Here is a 12,378-nt window from a genome sequence, read left to right on the forward strand (position 1 = left end):
TCCATCTCACCTTTGCATAGGTATTTGCATGGAGAGCCTTCAGTATTCCTACTAGATCTATAGGAATGCCATACCCATCCAGAACATCCCATAGGGTTTCCCTTGGTTCCAGGTCAAATGCAGCTCACAAGTCAATGAAAGTGACATATATATGGACTCGCCTCATAGTGACATATTTCCAAGTCATCATCTTGAAGTGGAGGACCTGACCCAATATACTGATCTTCGTTCTAAAGCCCAGTTTCGGGTCTTCGAGGATGTTATTCTCTTCTATCCAGTCATTGAACCGAAACAGCACCTGGCTACAAAAAATCTTTTGTGTGTTATCCAGCAAACTTATAAGTACACAAATCGTATAATAATGATCAAATCCTCTTTTTTAATATTCTGCATTGCGATTACGGAATTTCTTGCATGTTTTATATTGGTAAAGCTTAACTTCATTCATTGTTTTGGCCTGCCTGTAGTAATCCTGTATTGTTACAATCTATCCCTGAGACTTGTGTGTATTTGTCTGGCTTTGAATTTGTAATAAATCCATACTTAATCCTATCTTACGACTCAGGGTTTTACTATGTGGACAAATGGGTTAAACTGTAATTGTCAAATTGTAGTTGATCCTAGCTCCTTTCTATTCCGTGGGCACCTAGAAAGTTCCATTGCAGGAAGCAAGCAAAAGGGAGACCAAATAATGTGCGTTAGCAGGAGCCGACAAATGTCCAGGCAGAGCGAGCTAAGGGCCTGCCTCCGCTGGAACGGCCCGTGCACGAGCACAGCCATGGAAACGTTTGTCATACAAATCATCCAACATATATCATGTAAAATTGGATGAAGTCTTTTCAAAATTAAAAATAAGCACATTTCTTTCACATGCGTCAGTTTTAACATTAATAAGTCACATAATAGGTTTATTGAGAGGTAATGAAGAAAAAGGGGGATTAGTGAAACAAAATATTTGCCTAGGGTCACAGTGTTTGATTAGTGGAGAAGCCGGGAATAATTCCAGGTTGTATGGTTTCAGTGTGTACACAGTAACGCTAAATGGGTATTGATTTGTCTCTCATTTTTTACCCTAAATGTTAAGCATGGGTATCTAGCAACTCGAAAGTCCTATTGGTGTCTAAAAAATATAACGCTGTAGTTTAACTTTTTATTTTTAGTAATTGGGGTAATGTAAAAAGTCTGAAAGAAATTGATTTACTGAGGCGACGCATTTTCAGGCTGCGGTGCCTAGAGCCTTGCGATGCTGTTGTGCTGAAGGGAGCTGTGCCCCGTTGCCGGGTGATGGGGTCCGGCACAGGTAACCCCGGCAGTCCAGGAGTTAAGAGGCTGCCGTGTGATTGTGCGCCGCTGAGAGTGGAGGACCTTGCCTGGCTCTGGGTAGCTGGATGATGGTAGGGAAGCAGAGACTGTAACCAGAGGACAATCTGCTTCCAGCGAGGCTGACAGGAGGCGGACCGGGGAGGAGCCTCGCGCACGGGGCTGGACCGATGCACACACGCAGGCAGCCCTGACGAGAAGAGACCAGGCTTCGCTCGCAGGCTATAGGCACCCGGGCGCGCGCTGTCCTCCCGACAACTTTCCCGGACTTTAACACCGGCCGGCGCTCTCTGTTTTTATTTGAGCCCCTCGTTTTTGGGCTTGGCTGAGGCCGCAGATTAGGGGATGGAAAACGTGGTGCCGCGGAGCGGCGGCGGCGGCGGGCAGGGTTGCTGGTGGCCAGCGGAGCAGTGAGGAATGCAGTCGGCTCCCAGGGCAGCCAAGAGAACTGCAGTGATCCAGGGACCTCCGGAGCGCAGCACTGTAAGTAAAGTACGTGGAGAGATGCCCGACCCCTGGTGCTGGGTTTTACCGCAACATGTACACATTTGTTCCTTACGAGTTTCTTTTCCTACCCGGAGGCTAGTCCGGGACAAAAAAGTGAAGCCGCTGTCGAGTCGCTGAGGGGCATTTTCCCCTCGTTTACCTACTGGAATGTGCGTCCCCTGGGTCTCATACTTTGCAGTGTTGTGTTCAGCAAAGCTGCCAGTCTCTGCGCCGCTGCGGTCTTTTTTGGTGTTATTTTTTTCTGGAGTTCTCCCCTGTGATGAGAGGAAATCTGTTTTTTTCCCAAACAGGAAAGAACTGGATGCAGAAACAATGTGTGTGCAGGATGAGGCACGATGACTGGTCGGGGGTGGAGAGCGGTCATCTTGAACGCGTTAGTGGTTTTCTCTGGAGCTGTGTGTTCAGGCTGGCGTTGGGAAAGAACTGCGAACAATGTTGTGATTCGTCTCTGTTGACTTTTTAGACAGTTGGCAAGTACCCCATTGTCGTGCTTTCTTTGCAGAAGACAGCAACAATAGTAGAATTATCTATTGATCCTGTCGACAGGGCATGTTTGCATTTCTCCTTTTTTATATAAAATAGTCCTGTTTTTCCAGTTAGAGCGATGCGATTTGATTAGCAGAGAGCTGAATCAGCACGGCTGCCGTGACTAAGCCAAGCACATTTTAGTACCACGAGAGAGGCAGTATGTACCGGTGTGTGCCACAGAATGCAAGGGACCAGTTAGTATAGCGCTTAATGCTGATGCGTGCCAGCTTCTAAGTGCTCAAATGATGGCAGAGGGGGTGTCCAGCATCACACACTTAGCACTTAAGTAACAGCTGCTGCGTTGCTGTAGTGTACGAGCATGGTCTTTGGGGGAACCCCGAAAGATCACGAGAATAGAGGCTGCTTAATTTGAGAGTCGTAACAATATTCTCACCTGGGGATGAATGTCACAAGGTTTCATTACAGAGCAGGAAGAGAGCGCGCCACTGTGTCACTACTTCAAATCACCATCCATGAAAGGGCATGTGAGTCATGATTTCAGTTATAAATTTCAGTGCTTTAGTTCCAGCCATTACTCAACTCTACTACTAATGCCATTACCGGTGCAACCGCTAATGCTATCATTACTACTACCACTACTGCCAGGAGTACCGTCCCTAGCACTAATACCGCTAGTACTACCTCTGGTACTATCATGACTGTGCTTCCACTCCCACTACTACTGGAACTTCGCCTACTAAACCTGCAACTGTTGTTACTACTACCAATGATACTACTACCAGAGCTACACCTGCTGCTATAGTTACTACTACTGCTTCTACCACCACCGCCGAAGCTAGTACTAGTTTTACACCTACTACTTACTAACACTACTACTTCTTTTACCACTACTGCTGCAGCTAATACTACTACTAGTAAAGTCGGATTATATCCGATGTGCACCTTTCCATCAGGAATAGGTGACAGTAAGGGCGGTGACGCCCACAGGATCCCCAGGGTCACCCCTGCTGGCATGTGAGGCAGACATGAGGGGATATGTGTGCTTCTTGACTGGGTCATGCAGACCATGCAAGTGATGTGTGCTTCTTGACTGGGTCATGCAGACCATGCGAGTGAAGGGTGCTTGTCCACAGGGTCGTGCCAATCTAGAGAGTGCTGTGTGTTTCTCCACTGGGTCATGCAGACCAGGTGAGTGATGTGTGTTTCTTGACTGGGTCTTGCAGACCATGCGAGTGAAGCGTGCTTGTCCACAGGGTCATGCCAATCTAGAGAGTGCTGTGTGTTTCTCCACTGGGTCATGCAGACCAGGTGAGTGATGTGTGGTTCTCCACTGGGTCATGCAGACCAGGTGAGTGATGTGTGTTTCTCCACTGGGTCATGCAGACCAGGTGAGTGATGTGTGTTTCTCCACTGGGTCATGCAGACCAGGTGAGTGATGTGTGTTTCTCCACTGGGTCATGCAGACCAGGTGAGTGATGTGTGGTTCTCCACTGGGTCATGCAGACCAGGTGAGTGATGTGTGTTTCTCCACTGGGTCATGCAGACCAGGTGAGTGATGTGTGGTTCTCCACTGGGTCATGCAGACCAGGTGAGTGATGTGTGGTTCTCCACTGGGTCATGCAGACTAGGTGAGTGATGTGTGTTTCTCCACTGGGTCATGCAGACCAGGTGAGTGATGTGTGTTTGTCCACTGAGTCATGCAGACCAGGTGAGTTCTCCACTGGGTCTTGCACACCAGGTGAGTGCTGTGTGTTTCACCACTGGGTCATGCAGACCAGGTGAGTGATGTGTGTTTGTCCACTGAGTCATGCAGACCAGGTGAGTTCTCCACTGGGTCATGCAGTTCAGGTGAGTGATGTGTGTTTCTCCACTGGGTCATGCAGACCAGGTGAGCGCTGTGTGGTTCTCCACTGGGTCATGCAGACCAGGTGAGTGATGTGTGGTTCTCCACTGGGTCATATAGACCAGGTGAGTGATGTGTGCTTCTTGACTGGGTCTTGCAGGCCATGCGAGTGAGGCGTGCTTGTCCACAGGGTCGTGCCGATCTAGAGAGCGCTGTGTGGTTCTCCACTGGGTCATGCAGTTCAGGTGAGCGATGTATGAATCTCCACTGTGAGTTGGGGCTTGCATCCCGTGTCCACACCTCATCTGCGTAGTCCCTTCTAGATAGCTTAGGGTGCAGCTATCTGTGATCCAACGTACGCTCTTTACCCGTGTGTTATGATGCAGCCTGTGATTTGCGCCGCACGCTCTAAGAGCCTGGTGGCCTTTACGCGCACTCCTGATCCGTGAAATCTCTTGCATTTTAGTGTCTTTCGCGCGTGTTCAGGGAAGATCTTTGTTGCTGTTTGGTGTTTTGAAGAATACACACACGTCCATGTTGGAATTACTCGAACCCCAGCAGCGAGGCATACGAGCAGCACGTGAGGGGATGTAGGGCGCTGTTTTACAGGTGCACACTCAGAGGAGCGATACGCATGGGCCACTGTCTGACATTCATGTTCACGATGTGTTTCCCAGTCTCGCTGGATGTATCAGTTGCGTTCATCTGTGCTCACTTCGAATCACTTTCATGTGGCACCTGGCGAGCATCAGACGGGCACACACACAACGGCGCTAACAGGAGGCAGATAACATGTCTGTTTGTAGTGCAGAAGGCACAGAACCAACGTTGGTGTCAGCAGCGACGGGTGTGTGGCATATACCGGAGAGGGCAGGGATGCACTGGGCATTACTGAACGGAACATAACATGTGGCCAGCAGCTGAAGGCACGGTGCGAACGGTGTCAGCACTGTTCTTCAGTGTATGGCGTCTACTAAAGGGATTCAGGGGCCTATATCTTCATGTGAGGGCGCGCGCAGGAGCAGTGCCAGGCAGGTGTACGTTCCAGCAGTGTTGTGGTGTCTGCTCTGTGCCATCCAGAGCACCAACACACACGATGCTAATTTGAGAGCATGTACATCTACACTGTCGGTGGTTGTGCTCGCGCCGACTTTGGTGCCAGAGGTGTTGGGATGAAGGACCTGTTCAAAGCACAGCATCCTTGTGTGAGACGCAACATATCTCCTCTCTGTGCCTGTCCACTGTGTATGACGGACGTTGTAGGTGTCGGCGGCGCAGCGGAGCCTGTGAAAGTCAGACCCCCAACGGCAGATGCTGATGTTTAAGGACACAGACGTCAGAGCCGCCATTACCAAGAAAGGTGTCATCATCGCGTAGTGCAAGGTACGCATCATTGTGTCAGAGCCCGTTAAGTGCGAGAAGGAAGCCACTCGTTCACAGCTGGGCTACGGCAAGCGAGAATGATCAATACAGTGCTTATGCTTCCATTATTCTGTTTGGAGTTCCCGGAGTTCTGCTTATGCAGAGCACATGCCTTCTGTTTGACTCGCATATTAATATAGTGCAGCGGGTGTCAGCACACTACACAAGTGAGTACAATGGAGAGTGGCAAGCAGGCGGCGGCCTCCTGAGTCTGGTGATTGACGGAGAGGGCTGCGGCAGAGCCAGTCATGGGAGCAGCTTGCCTCAGGCCGCTGAGCCTGTCTGGAGGTGGGTGGGTCCCTTCTGCAGAAGCCATGGATACTTGAGAGGGACTTATGGGTAGCCAGTGGAGAGGAGCTGAGGTCGAGGATGTGCGCGGCCCTTAAAGATGCCTCTGACCAGCCTTGGTGATGACTCTAGGTCAGGCAGAGCTGATGCCTTGACTGCTACGCAAGGGCAGTGCCAAGTTCATATTGTGTTAGCAGGAAGGCTTCATGGGTAGTGTTGATTGGATGTCAGCGCTTTCCTTTGAGCTCGAATGTACACTTTTAATTCTTGAAAAGAAAAAACAATATTCTGATTTTGAGGTGAGCAGCCAAACACACCATCCAGCCTGTAATCTGGCATGCGTACTCTACCACGACATTTACTCACTCCGCCACTGTATATGCTCATTCAACAATAGTATATACTCACTCTATCATTGTGTATACTCACTCCACCATTGTATATGCTCATGCAACCATAGTATATACTCACTCCACAATTGTATATGCTCACTCGACCATAGTATATACTCACTCCACCATTGTATATTCTCACTCCACCGTTGTATATGCTCACTCGACGATAGTATATACTCCCTCCACCATTGTATATACTCACTCCTCCACCGTAGATGCTCATTCGACAATAGTATATACTCACTCTATAATTGTGTATACTCACTCCACCATTGTATATGCTCACTCATCCATAGTATATACTCACTCCACAATTGTATATGCTCACTCGACCATAGTATATACTCCCTCCACCATTGTATATACTCACTCCTCCACCGTAGATGCTCATTCGACAATAGTATATACTCACTCTATAATTGTGTATACTCACTCCACCATTGTATATGCTCATGCAACCATAGTATATACTCACTCCACAATTGTATATGCTCACTCGACCATAGTATATACTCCCTCCACCATTGTATATACTCACTCCTCCACCGTAGATGCTCATTCGACAATAGTATATACTCACTCTATCATTGTGTATACTCACTCCACCATTGTATATGCTCATGCAACCATAGTATATACTCACTCCACAATTGTATATGCTCACTCGACCATAGTATATACTCCCTCCACCATTGTATATACTCACTCCGCCACTGTATATGCTCATTCAACAATAGTATATACTCACTCTATCATTGTGTATACTCACTCCACCATTGTATATGCTCATGCAACCATAGTATATACTCACTCCACAATTGTATATGCTCACTCGACCATAGTATATACTCCCTCCACCATTGTATATACTCACTCCTCCACCGTAGATGCTCATTCGACAATAGTATATACTCACTCTATAATTGTGTATACTCACTCCACCATTGTATATGCTCACTCATCCATAGTATATACTCACTCCACAATTGTATATGCTCACTCGACCATAGTATATACTCACTCCACCATTGTATATACTCACTCCACCGTTGTATATTCTCACTCCACCGTTGTATATGCTCATTCGACCATAGTATATACGCCCTCCACCATTGTATATACTCTCTCCTCCACCATCGATGCTCATTCGACAATAGTATATACTCACTCTATCATTGTATATACTCACTCCACCGTTGTATATGCTCACTCAACCATAGTATATACTCACTCCACAATTGTATATGCTCACTCGACCATAGTATATGCTCACTCGACCATAGTATATACTCACTCCACCATTGTATATTCTCACTCCACCGTTGTATATGCTCATTCGACCATAGTATATACGCCCTCCACCATTGTATATACTCACTCCTCCACCATCGATGCTCATATGACAATAGTATATACTCACTCTATCATTGTATATACTCACTCCACCGTTGTATATGCTCACTCGACCACAGTATGCACTCACTCCACCACTGTATATCCTCAGTCGACTCACTCCAACATTGCATATGCTCACTCAACCATAGTATATACTCACTCCACAATTGTATATGCTCACTCAACCATAGTATATACTCACTCCACCATTGTATATTCTCACTCCACCGTTGTATATGCTCACTCGACCATAGTATATACTCCCGCCACCATTGTATATACTCACTCCTCCACCGTAGATACTCATTCGACAATAGTATATACTCACTCTATCATTGTATATACTCACTCCACCGTTGTATATGCTCACTCGACCACAGTATACACTCACTCTACCACTGTATATCCTCAGTCGACTCACTCCAACATTGCATATGCTCACTCAACCATAGTATATACTCACTCCACCATTGTATTTGTTAACTCGACCATAGTATATACTCATTCGACCATATTATATAATTACTCTATTATTGTATATACTCACTCGCCCATAGTATCTACTCACGCTACAATAGTATATACTCATTCCACCATTGTATATACTCACTCGACCATATTATATAATTACTCTATTATTGTATATATTCACTCCACCATAGTACTCAAGCTACCATAGTATATACTTACTCCATTAATGTATGTGCTCACTCGACCATAATATGCACCTCACTTGTTCTTAGTGCAGCACAAATGTAAACCGAGTACAGGGGTTCAGTTTCAGGGTTGCACAGAGTAAGGTATGGCAGAGGGATATGGCAAAGCTCCTTTAAGTCAAAATGCATGCAATATGTCATTTTGTGGTGTGGAGATAATCGGTCAGGACGCATACATGCACGATAATTGGAGTTCTACATAGGGTGTGCGGGGGAGAGGGCTTTTATAGCGCGCACAGTCTTAAATCCCATCAAAAACGCCGCTTGACCCCAAAAGCATTTGATGCTCTCATTTAGATGCCAGCCTGGTTAGATGTATGGTGCAAAAGTTATTGCATATCTACAGCAAGACATATCTGCTGTAGCTAGCCATGTCCGTGCAAAACGAGTACACACCTACACTGTATGATGAGATTCTTGTGAATATTGGTCATCGACCCTGCTCGATGGAAGGTGATCGATCCTCAAGCTGTTTCAGGATTGATAACTGCACATTTTGGAGTTTCACCAAACTGTAAGCCATTCTGTTTAGCAGAAGGAGTGTAGAACTACACCACTTATGCTACACCTGAATCAACACAATATCTGTGACACATTCCAGCGTGGACCTCGAAACTAGTATGAGACAAGCAGTGCCTGCAATAAGTACACACAGCAGAGCTGTGTAATCTGCACGTGGTTTGGGGTCCTCACACGGTAGCACAAAGAGAGGTGGAAGCCCAGAAGCATTACAGCACCCTGCATTTCTGTCCTGGTGCTTCCTCTGTAGCCGGCATAGTGGTGTATTCTGACTACCACCAGCCTCATTCACCGTCGTGTGTTTCCATTTAATACTTATATCTTTTCATCCATGTTGAAAGTTTTTTTCAATACTAATTAGCAGTTGGAATTCAAAGATATATTGCGCAACCACCTCACCCTACCTTCATAACATTTGTTCCCTGGCATAGATCTTGTATCCCCATCGTAATCGAGATTGTGGTGGATTTTTGAAAAACGCTCTAATTTGTTTCAAAGGCCAGCTTTTGAGTGGGAATAAATTTGAGTGACTGAGTGAGTGACTGATGGAATACATTGATGAGGTACACATCACTAACTGCCGTGGGCTCAGATGCAAGCCATCCGATCCTGAGGGTTCCCGTATCCTTTAAAGGGTGAAGATGTGTGGCTGGTGCAGGAGGACGAGGTACATGGACCGCCGTCTCAACTTCAGAGGAAGGGGTTTACACCGAGGGATCTTAACCAACACGGGGCTCTTTCATTTCCATTTCAGTTCATGAGCTCTTCACTGGTTTGGGTTTCTGGTGTCCATGTTCAGCGCAAAGAATGTTTAAAGCAGGTGCATTGTTCTACACCCCATGTAGGTAACCATTACTGTTGCTTTACAGTATTGGCCTAGCTTGGCCTCCGTCATGAAGAAACCCATCTCTGATTGCTGGTTTGTCAGTGATGGTGCGATCTCCAGAATAGCTGCAGCAGCGCTGCGTCAAGGAGATTGAGGGCACTGGGAACTGGGGACATGGCTCTTTTAAGGTTCTGCTCTGTCCGGGGCGAGGAAGGTGCTCTCCTGCAAGCATGGGGTGATAACAGAGCTCCCAAGGGACCCTAGTTTGGATGCTCAGACCTCTTTATCTGCAAACAATGGTCACTTTCCTACTGTGGCCCTCCACAACATCTGCTGATGATTGTCATTCCTATTCACCATAAAGTTAAGAAGCATCAGAAGCCGGTGGTAGTATATACCTTCTTCATCGTGTTGCGACCTATGCAAGGGAACGTTTCCTGGTATTTAATGAAACAAAGATATACCTTGAGCTTTTTAGCCACTAAGGCACTATTTGTAAATGTGTTTACTTCTGGATATGTTCTCCTTTTTGTACAGCGATTCCTCCAAGATGATCTTGCCGATCTTGAGAGGGAATAATCTTGCATGAAAGTCGTCAGCTTCAAAGTTTCTGTTTAGGCTTGCTGCCCTTAAAACTATAATTGAAAAGCCATACATCAGCCCGTGTGAAAAAGACATACAATATTAGTCATTGGAGTTTCTAAAAGGGTTCCCTTTAGGCAAGTGCTTAAAAAAACCTTTGTGTATAATATGAATTGGCTAATGGAACAATTAAAATATATTTTGAAGCTGTTATGAGATGATTTGACAAGAGAAAACACGCACAGTGAGGATGTTTAAATACATAAGTGATAGGCGTCTTATCCTACTTATAGAAAAAACACTTTTGTCCAGTACTTATCAGTGTTCCAATACAAAGGAACGTCTGGTAAAAAGTGCTGTTTTGTTTCTTTGTGAGTTGTGCAGCATATGCTCTTACCACTTGAGGGACTTCTTTATTTCAGGGACTTGTTCTTGCATCAGTAGGTGATATGACAAGTTGAAATTTCACAAACAACGCTTTCAAACCGAAGGATCGAATGTCATCCAGAGAGCGCAGGAGCAAAAGATCCTTTGAGATGGACATACACTGGATGCAGGAGACTTTTCCTATCTCCTTGGAGGTGAATTTCCATGCAAAGTTCCAGAAAACTTCGTCTTTCTTATCAAATGAATATCAAAACCTTCTGGCAAACTATGCAAAGCAGCCTTTTCCATCTCTAGAATGGTCAAGGGAACATGGCCAAATCAAATGAAGCTAATATCAAGGAAATACCAATACATTTGCTACTAACATTATATCTACCAAGACCCTTCTCTATGGTGTTAAATCATTACGGATGCAGATGCTAAGCCATAGGATACTTGGACTTGGATGTGATCACACCTCCACAGGATGCCTCTAAACCCAGCTTCATGCGAAGAGGGGTTGTGCAATTACTGCTGGGAAAGGATATAAGTTATTTAAAAAAGCATTCTCAGTCTTTCTGCTTAATATGACATTTGTGGCACCACACCCTTCAGCCATTCTGGAAGTGCTAGGGCCCTGAATAAATTAAACTTCCTTGTAAGTACATGTCTGGCCGCTCTACTAGGAAAGCGGTCTGTTGCTGCACCACATCTGGAAGCATTTACTGCACTCCTGTCTATATGCCTTTATCAACAGTTATTCCTGGGCTGGAATCTGAAGCCAAAGCATTCTAAATGTTCTCCCATCTATATTTGTTGCCTCCCTTCTACCACGTGTGGGCCAAAGCAGGACATTGAAATTTTGTACAATTAATTTTGAGTCCTCTTTCTACTCAGGACTGTCAGAGTTAATTGCAATTTTTTACTTTCCATTAGTATTGTAGAAACTGTTGCTGTAAATAGTAAATTTGGATCTGACTCCCATGGGACCTAAAGTGTCAGCAACAATGAACCTAAATCCTTTGCCACATCAATTATGTAAGGTGAGAACAGCTATGGGTGAGAGTGTGGTCCCCTAGAATATGACTTTGCATAAAAAGTGTTTAGTAATATCACCTTACCCACGCATTACAATGTCTGTTCAGGTATTTCACAAGGCCATACACAAAAGCTTCCAGTATCACAGTTGGAGGCAATTTAGGAGTCTATGAAAGTGACATAAGTAACTCATTACAGAGATTTGTCTATATCACCAGTACCACATACATACTGAAAGATTTAACAATGGTAGTAATCCTCTTGCAGAAATTAAATTGGAGGTGCAACAATACATTTTTCTTGCCAGTCAACTGCTAATTTCTTCCCCAAAATAATATTCGCTAGTGTTTTAAAATGCTATATGCAAGGAAAATAGGTAGGTAAACAAGTGGGAGGGGATGAATCCCATTTCTTATAAATTGGTATCATTACAGCAAGTTGGTCTGGGGGACTCTGCCCAGTTCTCATAAAGCAGGGGTATCCATCTTTAACCCTGAAGGGCCAGATCCATGTCAGTTTTCAGGATAGCTACTCACTACATGAGTGAGTTTCATTTATATTTACTTCAAGTAAATGCATCTTACATGGAACTACTGGGCATGGAATATAGGGGCTCTTGCTCCCTAGTTCAGTGGCGCATGGCTTGATATTGAGTGTATCCAAGCCAGCTTG

At 45.4% G+C, this 12,378-nt stretch overlaps 1 protein-coding gene across 1 annotated transcript in view; it reads left to right on the forward strand.

The window, feature by feature from the left end:
* The first annotated feature begins 1,492 nt into the window (after nucleotides 1-1,492).
* RASSF8 (Ras association domain family member 8) overlaps nucleotides 1,493-12,378 on the forward strand; it is a 286,157-nt gene continuing 275,271 nt past the window's right edge. The window contains exon 1 of the mRNA XM_085652777.1: nucleotides 1,493-1,803. The gene's annotated coding sequence lies outside the window, so the exon portion shown is untranslated. The remainder of the gene's footprint in view (nucleotides 1,804-12,378) is intronic.

This window comes from Triturus cristatus, chromosome 4_1 (genome assembly GCF_964204655.1).
Source record: "Triturus cristatus chromosome 4_1, aTriCri1.1, whole genome shotgun sequence".
Taxonomy (NCBI): domain Eukaryota; kingdom Metazoa; phylum Chordata; class Amphibia; order Caudata; family Salamandridae; genus Triturus; species Triturus cristatus.